The sequence below is a fragment of the Thermobia domestica genome, chromosome 5 (genome assembly GCF_964235325.1).
Source record: "Thermobia domestica chromosome 5, izTheDome1.hap1.1, whole genome shotgun sequence".
NCBI lineage: Eukaryota > Metazoa > Arthropoda > Insecta > Zygentoma > Lepismatidae > Thermobia > Thermobia domestica.
This window is the reverse complement of record NC_137458.1, coordinates 270889149-270906568: the sequence shown is the minus strand read 5'-3', so window position 1 is coordinate 270906568 and position 17420 is coordinate 270889149.

Genomic DNA, 17420 nt, shown 5'->3' with positions numbered 1-17420 from the left:
TTACAGGTAGTCTACAATTGAACTATTAAAACGAAATGCAAATTCTAGTTCTATTTTTTTTCTTTTTTTTCTTATATGTCTTGCCTTATAGCATGCAATAATTTACTTCCCAAGAGTTAGCTGTACGAGTTGGGGGTCATAAGACAGTTAATTTTAGTACAGAAGAATTCGTTGACCTGGTGAAGGTCACGGTGGGAATTCCTTCTTGGCAGGATAGCCACCTGACTGGCGCAGGATTCACTGATGCGTGCGAATGCACTTGCATTGGGAGGCTCCTGACTACGACCGTAAAAGATCAGGAAGGAGGGGGAAACCCTGAGTGAAAGTATTTCCCAAGCTATGCAAATCAAACGGGGTTGTACATTAAAGTAATTAGTCTGTTATGTGCACATTGTGAAGAAGATGCTGGAGACGGGTGGCTTGGTGAGTACGAAGGTACTATTAACTTACACTTCGGTTGGGCGCGACGCGAACGATATTCTCTTATGTGTTTGTATATGGATTCGTGTGTTGTGTTTGAACACACGAAAATGTGTTTCGGGAAAACGTGGGAACAAATGCATTCAGTGGGGTGAAAGGCAAGGAATGTAAGTTAATTGCCACGGGAATGAGCTTACTTATTGCCGTATCTATTTATGAGACGTGCTCAATTTTTGTTTTTTTTTTTTTTTTTTTTGCTTAGAGAGAAAGAAGGAATGGGTGGGTCAGGGAATAGGGCTACATACAACCTATGTTGTATTTTCCTGGGACTATTTTATATTTTGTTTTTGTTTTTTGTGTAAATCCAGAAACTCAGCCTATGCTGAAGTCTATCTAAATCTTTTCTCCTTCTTCCGGAAAAAATGCATTTGTTGCCTAAAGGGGTTTTTGAACTACACGGAAATTATGTGTATGAAACCTAATGGAATATATATCGTTGTTATGCGTAACAGTGTAGTATATATATATATATTTTTGGGGGGGGGGTTCATGTTAATCAAATAAATGAATGTCCCGTGTAACCGTATAGTATTTTATGCGATTACGTGTTGTTCGCCGAGAAAAGACCCAATATATTGGTTAGAGAATTTTGTATTTGTTTGTAGTTACTTTCGCATAGGAATTACTCAAATGTTGATCGGAGCGAGGGAAATGGGGGGAGGATGAAGTATATCAGATACTGTAACTATTATGGTGACCATTTTTGGGGGTCAATGTGGTGGGTATTCCCTCGAGATTCCAGGGGGATCAGAGCCATTATAGTCTTAGGGGGACCAATGTAATTGGGGCACTCGTACAATGCGGGGGGAACCAAAGCCCTTAGAATTCAAGGGGGCGCATGTCTCCCTTGAATTATCTATTGTTTTTGCACAATGAAACCTTTTACAGTGAACAAACTCGTTCTGTAAACAGTTGTTATGTTGGAAAATACATCATAGGATGACATGAAGCGTGGTCCAATTGTGAAGTACCGTGATGAACTTACTGAAACCCGTGGGTATATGCCTAAGTCTTGCATACAATTAAGAACAAAAGTAAATAATATAACGTATGGAAGTCTAAATAAGCTATTCCTTGTATGAATAAATGCATCATATATGTGTGCGTAAGATCATTTGTCTCGGAAAGGGAAAGAGGAGGGTAACATACGGTAGTCTACGAAGCGTGTAGGATTACTCGTAGAACGAATAGCTGCACAAGCTGCATATACACTGAGACGTGTCCGCATTAGGTATAAGAACCTAAGTAGGAAAGTAACACTCAATAACAAGCTGGTTCATAAAGTAGTGACGAAAATGAAATCAATTACACATGGATTAGAAAACCAATATGGCTGCTACGCGTATGCACGCTGGCGTGGACCAAGCAGTCATTATGTATAAGTGTAGAAATGTGCATGCAATGGCTGGAGCTAGTCATTTGCCCCGTTTTCGTCTACGAATAACCCACATGGGAGCGGCTTGGGGGGAACTACGGCACTAGATAGTGGCGGAGGTAGAGGGGTAGACACGGGTAGGTGGGGTTTGCGGAACCTCAGGATAGTAAGGCAGGGTATGATGTATGTGAAAACAAGAGACAAAGTCGGGCGTTTGAGCATATATATATATATATATATATATATATATATATATATATATATATATGGTGCATTTATACACGGAATGCTACACGATTACTCTGCTACCAATGAATGTGTTTACAGATATTGTCTGTACTTCGTCTGAAATTCGGGACTCGGATTTTCATCCGGTATATACAGTTTCAGACGTGATTTTGCTATTGGGACCTGTTGACCGTTCATTAAGACCATATATGAATTACCATCTAGGCGGCTGTGAATTTCAAAGGGGCCATCAAGTAGTTGTTGAATACTCCTGCAATCACCGGGTTTGACATATAGGCGTTGCACCACGACTTTAGATCCAGGGAGAAACTCAGTCGGTTGCTTCTTAGAATGCAATTTTTCGCGTTGCCGTTCAAATATTTGATTCCTTCGGTATAACACGTAGTCCCGCGTTTCCCGTGCAAGAGTTAGCCTCTCGTGATTGCTTAGTTCTTGGTCGGGTGCATTAAGCACACGATCAATAATGAACGCAGGTTCGATACCAAACAGGATCGAGAAGGGACTGACGCGAAGTTCCGTGAGGGGTGTCTTATTTACACTAGCAGTGGCGGTCTGTAGAAAGTCCGGCCATCGTGCGTGTTGTTCCTTGGTAAGGAAACGCAATGCATTCTGGATGGCTCCGATTCGATTCTCAGCGTGCCCCAAAGTTTGATGATGGTGGGGGAGGGCGTAACGAACTTCTACCCCCATACTTGCTAAGAATTGCCGCGTTTTTGTGGACGTGTGGGATGTTTGTCCATAAAAAGGAGAGATGGACAAGAGTAGGGCGTCACTATATGGTCCATAAAGAAACTAATGAAAGCTTCTGACGTGGGGGATCTTACCGGTGCAGTAATAACAAACCCACTGGCATGGTCTGTCGCCAAATAGAAGTACTGATATTGATCTGGTTCGGAAGCGATTAACTTCCCGGCCAAGTCAATGGAAAAGCACTTGAAGATAGTGTCGTGGGGTAGTTGTTGTACTGTATCGACAGACGGTTTATACGATCTTTTAAATAGAGAGCATTCGTGACACCTGGCTAATTTCCGATATAGCCATTGTTTCATCTGCGGAAAGTAATACTTTGATTTAACTAGCAGATGTAATTTGGTAAATCCCGGGTGGGTTAATGAATGCGTGTGTAGTTCATCAAAGATCGAATCCCGTAATCTGTTAGGAACGCAGAGTACTAGTCTGTCGTTAGGTAAGGCCTTGATCTTCCTATACAGGATACCATTTGAAATCGTGAATTGCTTTTCCCATTGGTTATATTGGCGCTGAGAGGTATCTTCAGTTTGTAAGGCGCGTATAATCTTCCCTAGAAATGAGTCCTGGCGCTGTAGTTCACCTACATCAACTCGTTTGTCGAGAGCCAGCATTTGGTACTCATGCGGGGTTTCTTCCGCTTCCGCTATCGTTTCCTGCGTAACCGGGAGTGGGTTCCTACTCATCATGTCTGCCAATCCGTTCTTGCTTCCGGTCAAATGTTTGATATTAAAAGAGAATGTACTAAAGAAATCTCGCCACCTCAGTAATTTGGGACTAAGGTGATTCGAGGTTTTCATGGCTGTGACCGCTAGTGAGTCAGTGTAAATGGTGAATTCCTGTCCAATTAAATATTTATAGAATTTTTTAAGCCCAAAATAGACCGCATATAATTCAAGCTCATAGATGGGTGGGGGCGTCTTCCTTGGCGGATGACGGGATGATGCAAACTGCACCGGGTGCCAGTCGGCATCAGAGGCGCGTTTCTGTAATAAACAGGCTCCGACGCCAATTAAACTGGAGTCCACCACCAGGGCATGCTCCGTATCTTGGGTTGAATATATCTGAAGAAGGGGTGGGTTAGTTAGAGCCTGGCGCATTAAGTGGAATGCACTCTCGCATTGATCTGTCCACACCAATTTCTTCGGAGATCCTTTTAGAGCTTGATAAAGCGGTGCTAGGTTCAGTGAGATATTGGCAAAGAAAGTTCGAAAGAAATTCACCGAGGCTAACCAAGTCCGTAATTGCTTGACAGTTTGGGGCTTGGGGATGCTCAAAATAGCCTCAATCTTAGCTGGGTCTGGTTGAATATGACCTGCTCGGATTATAAAGCCAAGACACTTTAGCGTTGTCACGCCAAACATTGATTTTTTGAGATTGAACAAAACCGAGTAACGTTGTGCAGTCGCTAGTACTTTCTCTAGACTTACCAACAGTTCTTCAAACGTGCGCGCCCCTAAATAAAGGTCATCCACATACATAGTAAGGTGGTTGGGATCCACGTTTTCAAAAATGTCACGCAAAATGCGTTGGAGCATAATCGTGCTATTAACATGCCCCATGGGCATGGCTGTTAGTTGGTACATGGAATGCTTAAGATTTAGGGACGGTACGGAAAATGCAGTAAAAGGACGGTCCTCAGGGTCTAAGGGGACCTGAAAAAAAGACTGCGATAAATCGAAACAGCAGTAGTACGTAGCGTCTGCAAGGTTCTCGATAACGTCCGCCATATTGGCTGGAGAATCCCGGATTGGATGGCAGGAAAAATTGAGTCTACGTAAATCCAAGCAAATACGCAGATCGTCAGAATTAGGTTTTGGAACTACTAGAATATTATTCCGAGTTGCTGAATTGCTTAATTCAATAATGCCCATCTCTAATAATTTCAGTACTTGTTGTTTTGCCCTAGGCCGTAATCGGTGTGGCACCGTAAACATCGGGGATCGAAAGGGTTCTCTAGATTTTAAATCAAGAGTGGCTTCATATGCATCTATATGGGAAAAATCAGTGTCAGACCATTTGAAAACACTAGCATATTTAATAAGCACATCCCTTAATTTCTGTTGCTGTTCATTACTCAACTCTTTGTTAATTTTGAATTGTTGTGAATCAATAAGGTGACCAATTTTCGCAAGCCGTTCTTTTGTTTTCTGTTGTGCATGCTCAGCAGTCGGTGTAAACAACTTACGTACTGTGTTTACATGTAGCGACTCAGGAGTGTCTGGTAAAACAGACGCAATAGCCAAAGGCGTTCCCTTGTGAAAGTGTTTGGGCTTGGAAGCCAGATTTACAACGGGAACCGCTATGTTGTCTGTACTAGCTACTGTGTGAGCAATAAAGCAACGTTTTAGGTTGCTGTTGATAGGTGTATGTATGTGAACAGCACTAAAATTGACACCTAACGGTATATCAAGTGGAATGAAAACAACAGAGCGTGGAGGGACGGTTGTGGTTTGTTTACAAACCAACGTAAAGTGTTGATTCGTCTGCACTTTCGAAGCAACTGCAGGAGGCAATTGAGTAGAGCCTACGGGTATATTCTGATCGGAATTTGGACGACAGCCAAAATGACGTAATGTGAGTGTATTATTCTGATATTCAATTACGGCTTGATGAGTTTTCAAAAAATTATTAGCCAAAATAATAGGAAATTTAGGAATTGGAATAAGCCTAAATAAAACCGTAAATGATTTTCCGGCCAAATTAATCTTAATATATGCTGCATACTTAAGCGATAACGGTTTCTCGCTTACACCATACAGATTTGTTTCCATCTTAAATACAGTCACATTGCGTGGTAAGGCTGTCCACGGTAACAGGGAGCTCTCTGCTCCAGTATCAATCAGAAAACGGCGTTTTACGTTCCCTATCGAACCCTGAACGTAGAATAATTGGCCTTCAGACTGTAGTGGTAGGGTGAGAATGGTAGGAGATAAGGTATCATGGTTAGGGACTGGCTGTTGAGATGGACTTGAAGGGGCTGGTTCAGGAGCTGAAGGCTCCTGAGGCAAATTCAGTTTTTTGGATCGGGAACAGGTTCGAACGGTTTAGGTGGTTGGGCTATCGGGGAAGGGGAATGGGGTGGGAAAGCGTAAGGAGTCGGTGGGGGGTATCCGTAATACGGATATGGCGGGGCATACGGAGGGTATGCCGGCGGAAATTGTCCATAATAAGCGTGGTAATTATCATTGCCTTTCGAAAATGTATTATTTTGCCTCTTCTTCTTCTTCTGGTTCTTTACTTTGGCCTGCTGGGCCGAGTTCGATTCCTTGTTCTTGTGGCCCTGTTTAGTTTTTGGCGCAGGAGGCTTATCGTGCCGATGATTACACTTAGCACAATTGGTACATGCTTCCTGGCTTCTGCGGTAATCCTGTTGATAGGACGGAGCAGGAGAAGTTGCGCGGGGGGTGGGGGGTCTGGATGAAGTTTCTGCAAAGTGTACATGAGCCTTATGGGAATTGAACTGGAGCTGTAACTTGTCCAGCTTGTCCATTATTTCGGCGTATGGGTCTGCTTGCCTAACCTGGGGAGTAGAATATACAGTTGGGCTGGCAGTAGCTTGCGGGGCCACTGAGGGAAACTGTGGGTCACATGACACGACCCGCTGTTGTTCCGCAATGCGCTGGTGTAATAACAGGTCAGCCTTCTGCCTGGTAAATGCTTCCTTAATTAATGCCTCAAAATTCGCGAACGTCTTTTGAGAAAAATAATGCATGTGTTGGGGAAGCATAGCAATAACAGCATCTGCCATAAAATCTTTAAAGGGAAGGGTGGTATTGTACTTATCTGCCAAGAACTTCTTCTCAAATAAGTAGTGCGTTAGTGGTTCGCCCGGGGCTTGAACTCGCGATCTGTAGGCATTAAGTGCTGTTAATGGTATCTGACAAGACCCAAATTGCTCCTCAAACGCTGCTTTCAAACCCGCCCAGTCTTTGTTACGTAAAGACTCTTCCTGTGTCTTGTACCAATACAAAGGCGGTCCACTTAAGCATGTGGGAAAGATAGCTTTAATCCGATCGGGTGTCCACGCGTTGATCTCGGCCAAACGTTCAAAATTTGCCAAAAATCTGTCAACACTTTCAGACGGTCCATCGGAAAATACATCTAAGGAGACAGGGGGAAGGATCATGGAAACCGGTGTTGCACTATTAGACCTACTTTGTGATCGAGTATTAGCCATAGTTAACTAGTGAAAGTAGCAAAGTGAAATATGAAAATTGCACTGAGAGCGAATCACAAGTTTAAGGAACCAACACTACACATAGAAATAAGGTATATGCATTACACATAATTATGTTCAGGCAGTACAATCATAAGTCCTCTTATTCATTTCGGGGAGCCATATCACAGATAATAGAATAGTTATAGATCAATTTCATCATAGATTATTAGATGGCAATATAACATCACAGATAATGTGATGATTTGTATTGGTAATTATCTTGATGTTTAAGGTTATTCAGTACCTATTTATCCATATCTATCACTTACTCGTGTTTACCTCGGTCATATAGTATTTACTTACTGTGTGAATACTAATACTCACTCAACCTGACGTAGGAGAATGGGGTTATAGTTATTCATGAGATACAATGAGTACTCAGTGATTTACCTTTTGCTATCTCATTTTATTATGTGAGCTTATCTATACAAGATGTGGGTGTGACTCTTACAGTGCTATTCTAGACCCGATAATGATGACGGATTAATATGTGAGTCACCCACTTGTGGATAGATTATTAGCATTATCTCAATGTTCTAAATAACAGACGTAATTATCCAGCAGCAATACATGAATAAATCAAGAATGCATAGCATTACAATAGAATACTGCTATTACAATTATTATTATTACTGTTATTATACTACTACTCGGGTTTATCATAACCTACGGTTACGAGGACTGTGAGAATTGCATTGCCTGACCATACTGATGTGTAAAATTAAGAAAAACCATAAAATACACAACTTACATGTTCTGGTCCATCAATACTGTTGACTTAACCAAGAATCGTTAAGACGAGACTCTCGCGTATACTCGAGACGAGACTAAACCGCGTTTTCAGATGCGAGCCAAGACCGACCGAGCCTGCATCCAAAACTGAACTGAACCCCCTGGTTTAGAAACCAGGAGTTTTTATATTTGCCTCATTTGTTATTTTTCTTTCTCATGTCCTTCCGGGCCAGTACATTCTAGACTATGAAATAATAGTTTTGTGACGTATGCATAGAAAACACAGCTTTTTCACTTTCACTGAAGAAATTGTTTTGTCGTATGGGTATTATTCAGTTTCCTGGTGTCCTTCTTCCTGTTTTTAACCAAACCAATAATAACTTATTTTTCACAGTTTGGTATTTTTCCGGGTGACATTCACTTTTAATAATGCAATGTATAATCTTCGAAATTATAAAAATTTCGATCAATCTCGATGTTCTCGTGATAAGAGCGAGACCAGCAAAAGTGTGACAGCTCAAAGTCAGACAATTATAGTGGATGTAACAACATATTCAATTCAAGTTCCAATATCTTTTGACGGGTGATCAAACTTGGATGTGGTTTCGTGTTATCGTGACGGAACACAGTTCCTGTACAATAACTGGTCTCTGGACATTTTTAGATGATGGCTTAGTTTAAACTATTCTTTTACCTACCGTTTAATGGGCAAGTCATAGTTTAGACGCCTTTTTTGAATTAGTGAGGAACCCAAACATAGCATGTTTACTTATCCCAGCTTCAGTGCTGAGCGCAAGAGTCTTGGTCTTGCATGCAAGACCAAGATCAAGACCAAAACTCTTGCGCAAGTTGTGACAATTACGCTCACACACTCAATTAATTGTTCATATATTCAAATTAAAACATATTTATATGTAAATTCAATTTATTTTAAAAGTCAAGGAAAATTTTATTTTGTTTCATTTAGCAGCCAAGCGAACCTCTTTCATTTGTCCCAGGTAAAGAAGTTTCTCTGCTTTTCAGAAAAAAAAACATAAAACGTATACCGCACTAATAGACCACCCACCTTTCTACCTCGCCAGTCAACGGTAAGGGAATTACTATTGTTACTCCAGCCATACTGTCGCACTACCTAAGTACCTCGATATCGCAAATATCACGTCACAGACACACAGGAACCAAAATTTTTTATCTACAATCTTCGCAAGTGCTTATGAAACTCTTCAACATCACGTACTAGCCCAGAACAGACGCTAGGAACCCAAAACCAAGCTATCAACCGATTTTTGGGAAATGGTGTCACGAACTTCAAGCGGCGAATCAGAATCCGAAATTCAAAATTCACAAAGAGAAGAATGAAGCGTCTATTTTTTTTTTTTAAAAAAAAGAAAGAAAGCTGGGAGAACGCCTACACGGAAGAGAGGTTACTCTAAATCGACTCTTCAGCGTAAAAACATCATCAACACGCGACTCATAAGCATACGTCAACTCATATATACATATATATATATATATATATATATATATATATATATATATATATATATATATATATACTTAAGTATCACTTAAGTATATATATATATATAAGTATATATATATATACTTAAGTGATTAATTTAATAAGAATGGCTAGCTAAAGACCCCTTAGCAGCCAGCTACTCAAACCACGCGTTATCCACAGCAACATGGTCATTACAAAATTACTTATGTAAATATTTAAAACATTAAAACATAGATATTATTTTTATCATCTTACGGTGACGCTACGTAATTTGTGATTTTGAAGTGAGTCTGTGATCAATCTATATACGTTGACTTCCTGCATTAAGTGGAAAGAGAGGAAAAGTAGTGCTATGGATGGCGGATATATAAACTGTGCGAGTGAAATTTAAGTGCAGATGGATTTGATAAGTGACGCATCGTTGCATTCCAACATGGGACAGAGACACGAGTTCGAGCCCCGATACTCGAGACAGATGCCTTGCCACAGGAAGACCCAGACGCTTCAGACAAACGAGGACCTCTTCTCCGGGAGTTGAATCCAGAAGACAGCGGGGTCTGAGAAGGGACATTAGGAAGCATTGTGACGGTCAGTTAAGTACAGTGCAGTTTTCTTCTGAAGTGTGGAAATATAAGCGGAAGGCCTTATTAAGGTAGGACAAAGTATTCTGTTATTTTCTTTATTGAAGAAGGACTATGGCCAATATTTCCGTGATTCGTGATCTCCATACTCACCTTTTCCTAGAAACTTCGGGACATTGTTTATTCATACGGAACTGTCCGTAAACATTTAGAGCTTTTTTTTTCTTTTTAAAAGAAGTAAACAAATATCCTAATGCCTTGGTTGCATTTCTAAAATTAATTCACGGATGTAGGAACTATTAATTTCATTCTTGAATAAGTACCATAAAGTTTTGATTATTTTACTAGTGAATTTTGTATACATTGATTTGATCTTCAATCATGCATTTACTTGTAATCGTCATGTGTCAATATTTAGATCCTTGAAGCCGTCATTATAATCATTTATATGCAATCTAGTATTTATTTATATCAAGTATGGATTATTTCTCTTTTAAACATAAATCGCGTTTAAGATGTGTGAATGTAATGTAATTTCTGTTTTGAGTAAACCATGATTTAGCGTCAAAATCTAGTTGTTCAAATTTTAACATTTGTGTAAGTTGTGTTAGGGAAATATATTTCAGAACGGTAAACAAGCTTAATACCATTTTATTGTAACTTGTCAATTTTTATTAGACTCATTCTTAAAAGAAACAATCAATATAAAGCTTCCAAAGACGTGCTATGTTGAGTAAGTTTCAGACAAATAAGTGTAAATATTCTTATCCCGTAATATCGTTAGAGTCTCGTAAATAAGGTAAACAACTTAAGATACTCGAGTAAATCCCTTCGGAGGTACCTATCTGAGCAACGAACGCAGATAGGGTCCATAGCTATGGAGAAACGTTTATTCGCAAAATAAGGAATCAGTGAGAAAATCAAAAAGTGTCGACAATATAATTATTTTGATCAATTGGCCAAACTATAATAATGGTAGTACTATATATATATATATATTTCTGTGTAGTGTATTTGAATATGAGATATTTGTGTAGTTAGTGTTGTGTAACGATTTTTATTGTGAATTGTATTATTTTCCAACTGATATAGTATGTGTACAAAGCTATGTCTTGTTTATGCAAATCTTTTAATATTGAAAATTCATTAGAGTTCATTAGAAACAGTGCACTAAATTTTCTCAAAAGCATACTATCGCTTCTAAACCATTTCTCCAGTAAGTCTTGCAAGCAACCTAAACCATTAATTCTTTCATTCCGCAATCCGATTATTAAACTTATTTCCATTTCTTTTCTTGCTAAAAAGAGGTAATAACTGTGGGCGAATTACTTAATAGTCGGTTATGTCTAGGAGGAAAACAATAAATCATTTTGCTAATTAATATTCAGTTTAATAGAAATTTTTGTTTGTATAACTACGTCATGGCAATTATAAAGAATCGAATATCGTCAGTTTAGTTGAGTAGAAATAGATTGTTGCTAAATTTTACAGTCAAGATTAAATAACTTGAATATTACGTTGTACAGTGAAGAATGTGTTAAGAGAAATCATATTATTTGGTCAAAACAGTCAAAAGTCTGATTCATTTTCAGTAAAGTCAATGAATTCATTTTTTTGTAAATCCAAATTAAATTTCTTGTTGATTTTTGTAGATATCACCTTATTTCTCGTTAAATTTATTAAAAGTCTATTTGACGTTAGAACCAAAGCAGTTATGTGGTTATCATTTCAAAGATATGCCTATTTCTTTAACTGATATTAGCATACCTAGAAGTTATTTCAAATTACCCTGAACAGAAAAAGTTGAAGCACGGTTACATTGACTATCAGAAATTTTTTTTATCTAAATTAACTCATTTTTTTAAACTTTAAATTAAACTTTCCTTATTTGTTGCTTTTAAACTATTTTTGCTATCTCCACACACTTCGGTGACAAGGTGATAGTCAGTGTAGCCAACTAAACAAGCCATTAGCGAAAAATCTTTCTTTCAGCTTTGCAGCTTGTGAGATTTTTGCTCCGCATGTTTAAATCACTTAACTATTAACTACGCACCTGTTTTCCTAGCGCCTTGGAGACACCGTTATGGGGAAAACAGGATCGATTAGACTTAGGTCATCTTTCGTTGTACATATCATTTTTTTTAAAAAAAAAATTCAAAACCATCTTAGCAAAACGGTATTTTTACCTTGGAGAACTGAAGTTCGAGCCCCGTGGAGTCAACTTCAATTCTCCAAACTCTCATTCATTTTTTTTAAATTTCATTTGTGTAATAGGCAGATGAGTTGTCGCTCATCAATACCATTCACTTTTCATGTACAAGGTCAGGTATTCATTTTTCTGATGCATATTAGGCTCATCCGTGAATGCCTTAATTATTCATTCTAGTTCAGATCAAATATGCAAATTAGAGATAAGGAATCGAATTCCGAAAACAATGCGTTTCATATTCTTCGTCGCCCGAATACGTAAGATCTGCTTATTCGTAATATCACGCAGTAATTCTATTTGGCAGCCCGAGCAGAAATTTTCCTTTAATTATTAGTTATTTTCTATCGTTGAAAAACTTAGCGACCGAGACAATAGCATTATCATTACAAAACTTGGCTTCCAATACCGGAACCCAAGTGTTACAAAGTGTCTTGCGTAAGTACCAGTACTACTTGAATTCTTTTATAGATTGTAAAAAAGGGAAAAATCATTACATCTTTCACTTCAATTTCTTGGCTTCAGTAAAAATACTGCTGGAGTGAATGTGTTCCTAGTAGTTTATACAATCCGTGTAAGTCGATCTTCCCCTGTAGCATATAGCTACAGTATGTCGTTTCCTAAATCGGTTGTTCACGTTTTCAAGACTTCACTTAGGAACTAATATGTGAACTATCAAAAAATCCATGTTTCAGAATCCTAAGGTACTCACGCAGGAATATTTATAGAGGGTGTTTGGCTATAGGCAAATAATTTGAAGTACTCAGCAACTAGCTCTATAAAAATTGTTGCCGGAGTACCGGAAGATTTTCAAACATGGATATTTGGATAGGGCACATACTAGTTCCTAAGTGAAGTCTTGGCCCGACTACGCTAGGTTTGGAGCTATGGTCCCTTAAAATTCATTTTTTCACGTTTTCGGTAGCCTATAACTCCGGAAGGAAACATTTGTGCACCCAGGTTGGTCTATAATTTTTGTCTCATCTTGGTGTCAGGAATCACCTCCCAAACGTTGTCCGGGTTGTTTTGCAACACCCTGTATAATACCTTCCATCAACTACAGTCTCCTTCACCTCCCCTCTCTTTCCTTCCACAATACCCTCTAGTAGCTACCCCACAATGCTGCTACTCCTTTTTTCTCCATGCTCACGTTTCGAAAGCCTCCAATTTTTTCATCGCTTTTGCGTAATGTCTATGTTTCTGCCCCCATAGACTACATATTAGAATCAGTAAACCTAAGTCTCAATATTTAATTAGAAGTTTGTTCAATATAAAGGTTAGCTAATCGATATTGAAAACAAAACATATCTAACGCCTTTAGAGTGTAAAAATAATTCTGCAATTCATGGTATTTCAGTAATCTGTGCCGCCTTGATTTTCTTTCATGTGTTTTAGGGGTAGCCTCCCCAGTTTGGGAACCAGTGGAGTGTTAGAACTGTTAAAAAAATTATATTCAGGATCCGACGTGTAGGTTTGTTCTAATACAGGGTCTACCCCAGTGGAACGGAAACCTACAACATCGCAAGCAGCAAGATCCTATATGCTGATTTGTTCTAACCCAGATCCTGTTTTATTGGCGAATGGTGAATGTTCACTCTCACAAGCCGAAAGACAAGAAAATGCTGTAAACATATTATAACCAAAGTCCTTTCAGCATCGTCGAAGAATTCAATGAAGCAACGAAAGAGATGTTCTTCGCATATTCATTTACATTATTGCATATTAACTAACTTTAATTATTAAAATTCAGATAATCTTTCCCATCAATTTACCTTTTTCAATGAGCAGGGCAGTTCATTCCCTGTCCTACACACTTACTAGCAGCGGAAATCTGTCTTCAACATTAGGGGGACGAGTAAGACCATTCCCATAATCTTTTCTTTTCTTTTCCTTTCCTTTTTTTTTTTTTTTTTTTTTGTTTGCGATGTCCAAAATATTTATGAATTTGAAAACAATGTTGTGGAGGATTAGAGTTGTCTTCAACGTTGGAAGGCGGGCAGATTTGAGACTTATTCTGATTGACATCAATTTCATCTCACATTCCTTTGTGGCAATGGGACAAAAAGTCATCAAATTTGTTCCCAAAAATACATTTTAAATTAGATTATTCGGGGGGTGGACAGTCCCCTTCAGTTCCAAGATTGGAGTTGACATGTCTCGCTCATCCCGTTCAGTGGTCCTTACAAGTATTAACCTTTTTTTATGTTAGGAAGTAACATAAATAATCAAAACTACCACTAACTTAAACTATGTTTCATGGAAGGTTATGGAGACTCATATGGTGTACAGTCAACAGAGTGATGTGTGGTCGGCACACTGGTTTCTACGCAACGATAATTCTCACATTGTAGATCGAAATCTACAATATATACATGGACGTCAACTGACCTGAAGTTCATTTTCATTGTTGCCTCATGGACTGCCAGCGTTATATACGTACGTAGATAGAGTGAGCGGCGTACACTGAGAAAAAAAATGTAGGTGGCATACTTAAAAACGTAGGTTACATTCGTAATTCCTGTAGTTTCTGGACTTAACGTACAAACGTATATAACATCCTGCAGCAAACGTATAACTGAAAAAGTATGTATTATACGTACTGTCTGCATAAGTGCAATGACGTCATTCGTGTGACGTCATCTGCAGTAACAAATATATACGGAGGTGATATCTAGCTTTGTGACGTCAGGATCGTATGTAGCATGTCGGTTAATAATGACGACACTCACTGACTATCAGGACGGAGCATAATTTCAAGAAGTATGCAATATACGTTCTGTACATATGTTTCTTGCGTTCAATCCCGAGACAGCATTTATATTGTACTTGTGCCCCGTACGTACGACTAGATACAGTATACGTATTGTACGTATGTATTACACAGATTTTCCTTATGTCGCACACAGCTTGTCCCGATACAGCATACAGAATATCCGTATGCACCATACAGAGTGCACATATGTAGCTTATAGACTGTCTGCATGCAGCATATAGATTATACGTATGTCGCGTACAGGTTGGCCATATGTAATGTATGGATTGGATGTATGTAGCTTATAGATTGTCCATATGAAATATACGGATTTTACCTGTATCGCATACGTATTGCATTGTTGTAATATATGGATTGGACATATTCAGGATCTAGATTGTACGTATAGTGCACCATTATTGAAGTGCTACAACATACTGCAAAATGCATGATACATTCTTACTGTAATGTTGTCGCATATTGTTTTTCTCTGTATGGAAACAAAAATAGTTTAAAATATGGTTGATCTCCTTTGTGCCAATAATAATAAAATTAACAATACTACACTTTTCAAATCTTAGTTTGGAGCAGTGAAACTGTCAAAAGAAATGTATTTACCTGCAGGGTGTCCTGTAAGTTTGGGCTTCCTGCTAATTCGTTGGAAAGCTACTGCAAAGCCAAGTGTTGAAAAGTGACACAAGCGTTAATTTTAAAATTATGGGCACAAAGAAGGTTAACCATATGTTAAACTATTTTCGTTTTCATACAGATTAAATCAATATGTGATATATTACTGTAAGAATTTATCATATGGTTTGCAGTTAGTTAGTTGCAGCACTTCAATAATAATGCAAAATGCACAGCCATATACAATCCTATATTCAAACTCAAACAAGATTTACGTACAATCATTTATTAAGCTGTTATCATCCATTGCTTGTACGATATAAAGATTATTTTACCTCATTCTTTTCCTTAATAGTATCTTCTTCTAAAGTGCAGTTGTTACCACAAGAGGCCTGAATAGAATTTTCCAGAAATAACTTCTGTGTACATTTTAATTAACATGTATGTTTTTTTTGTTTTGTTTTTTTAAATGTCGCATTAATTAAAAGTATGGTGTCAGCCGAAAACGTATTCACTCACAAGATGATTCCTACTCAGTACTCGCCATTAAAAATGCAACACCAAGCAGGAGACATGGTAGCTGCGCCAAAGTTCCCAGGCCGATACCTAATAGTAAGTGCAGAATACTCTTAAACGTCCGCTGTATTCGCTGTGTGACAACTTGGTGACAGCGGAGGCGTTGTGCAGCCATCGACTAAACATATTTATCCTTCCCTGCTCTAGACATTCTGCAAATTTGGACTTTCCGGGATGCATCCTTCTTAGTGCAACATTTTAAGCAACGAGCAGTTTAACAGTCTCATACATTGCTTAAAGAAAGAGCAATGATTCCCAGAATTACTCAGAAGATATATATACAATAATTTAAAACGGTTATTTCAATCTTTGCAATTCAGAGCACGAAAAGAAGTATAGCTAAAGGAACACTGATTTTAGCCAGATAGTAACTAGTAAACTCAAACACACTCAGTACCATTAGTTGCTTGGTGTTATCCGTAAGTCAGAGATCATGGTATCTCATTTCGTGTAGATTTTTGCATTTGTTTAATGCTAAAAATGTATTTTATCGCTAATTGAACCCAGTACCATATATATACCGACAGGACGTACCTTAGTCACAAGGTGACATGAGTGAAATACTAAACTATTCGATTGACACCTGCGGCCTTGTCAACCCTAGAGAAAGTTACAAAGTGATTAAGTAAATACGGAACATAGTTCATACAAAGTATAGCGATGTATGAAGTCTCCGTTTCATATGACTTGGATAAAGGACACATCTGAAATATCAACAAAGAAATATATAATGATTTCTCTGGATAATTTGGATTAGTCCAGAATTCGAACACATACGTTGGTAAGTCCAACGTTTATATATATATATATATATATATATATATATATATATATATATATATATATATATATATATATATATATATACTTCTTTCTTCGGATTCCCAATAAAGTTGACTACTGAAAAGCTGAGTTATAGATTCTATATTAAAACAACACCTTCGCTAGACATGTTCAGTATACACATTGCCTTACATACAGAACAATACATTAGTTCTTAATGCATGTCTGAAATAATAGTGCTTCGTATAGAATTTTACTTCATCCAATCGTAATAGCACAAAGATAAAAAATATTGCGAGGGATAATATTCTTATTACAGAGAAAAAGAGTTGAAATGACTTAACACTAACAAACATTTTCTTTAAACAGAGGTAATATTTTATTCTAATTTATGGAAGAAAGAAATAATAATTTGTAGTACAGTATTTTTATTAGGGTTATATATTCGTACAAAAGAATGTAAATACAATTGGGTCTGTCTTCAGAAAGGACGTACTTTTAGCCACAACCTACACTGCTTCTTTTCACTGTCTTCCAAGCAGAATCCTGGTTTTGTTTTGATGCACGATATACCTGAAACAAAAAT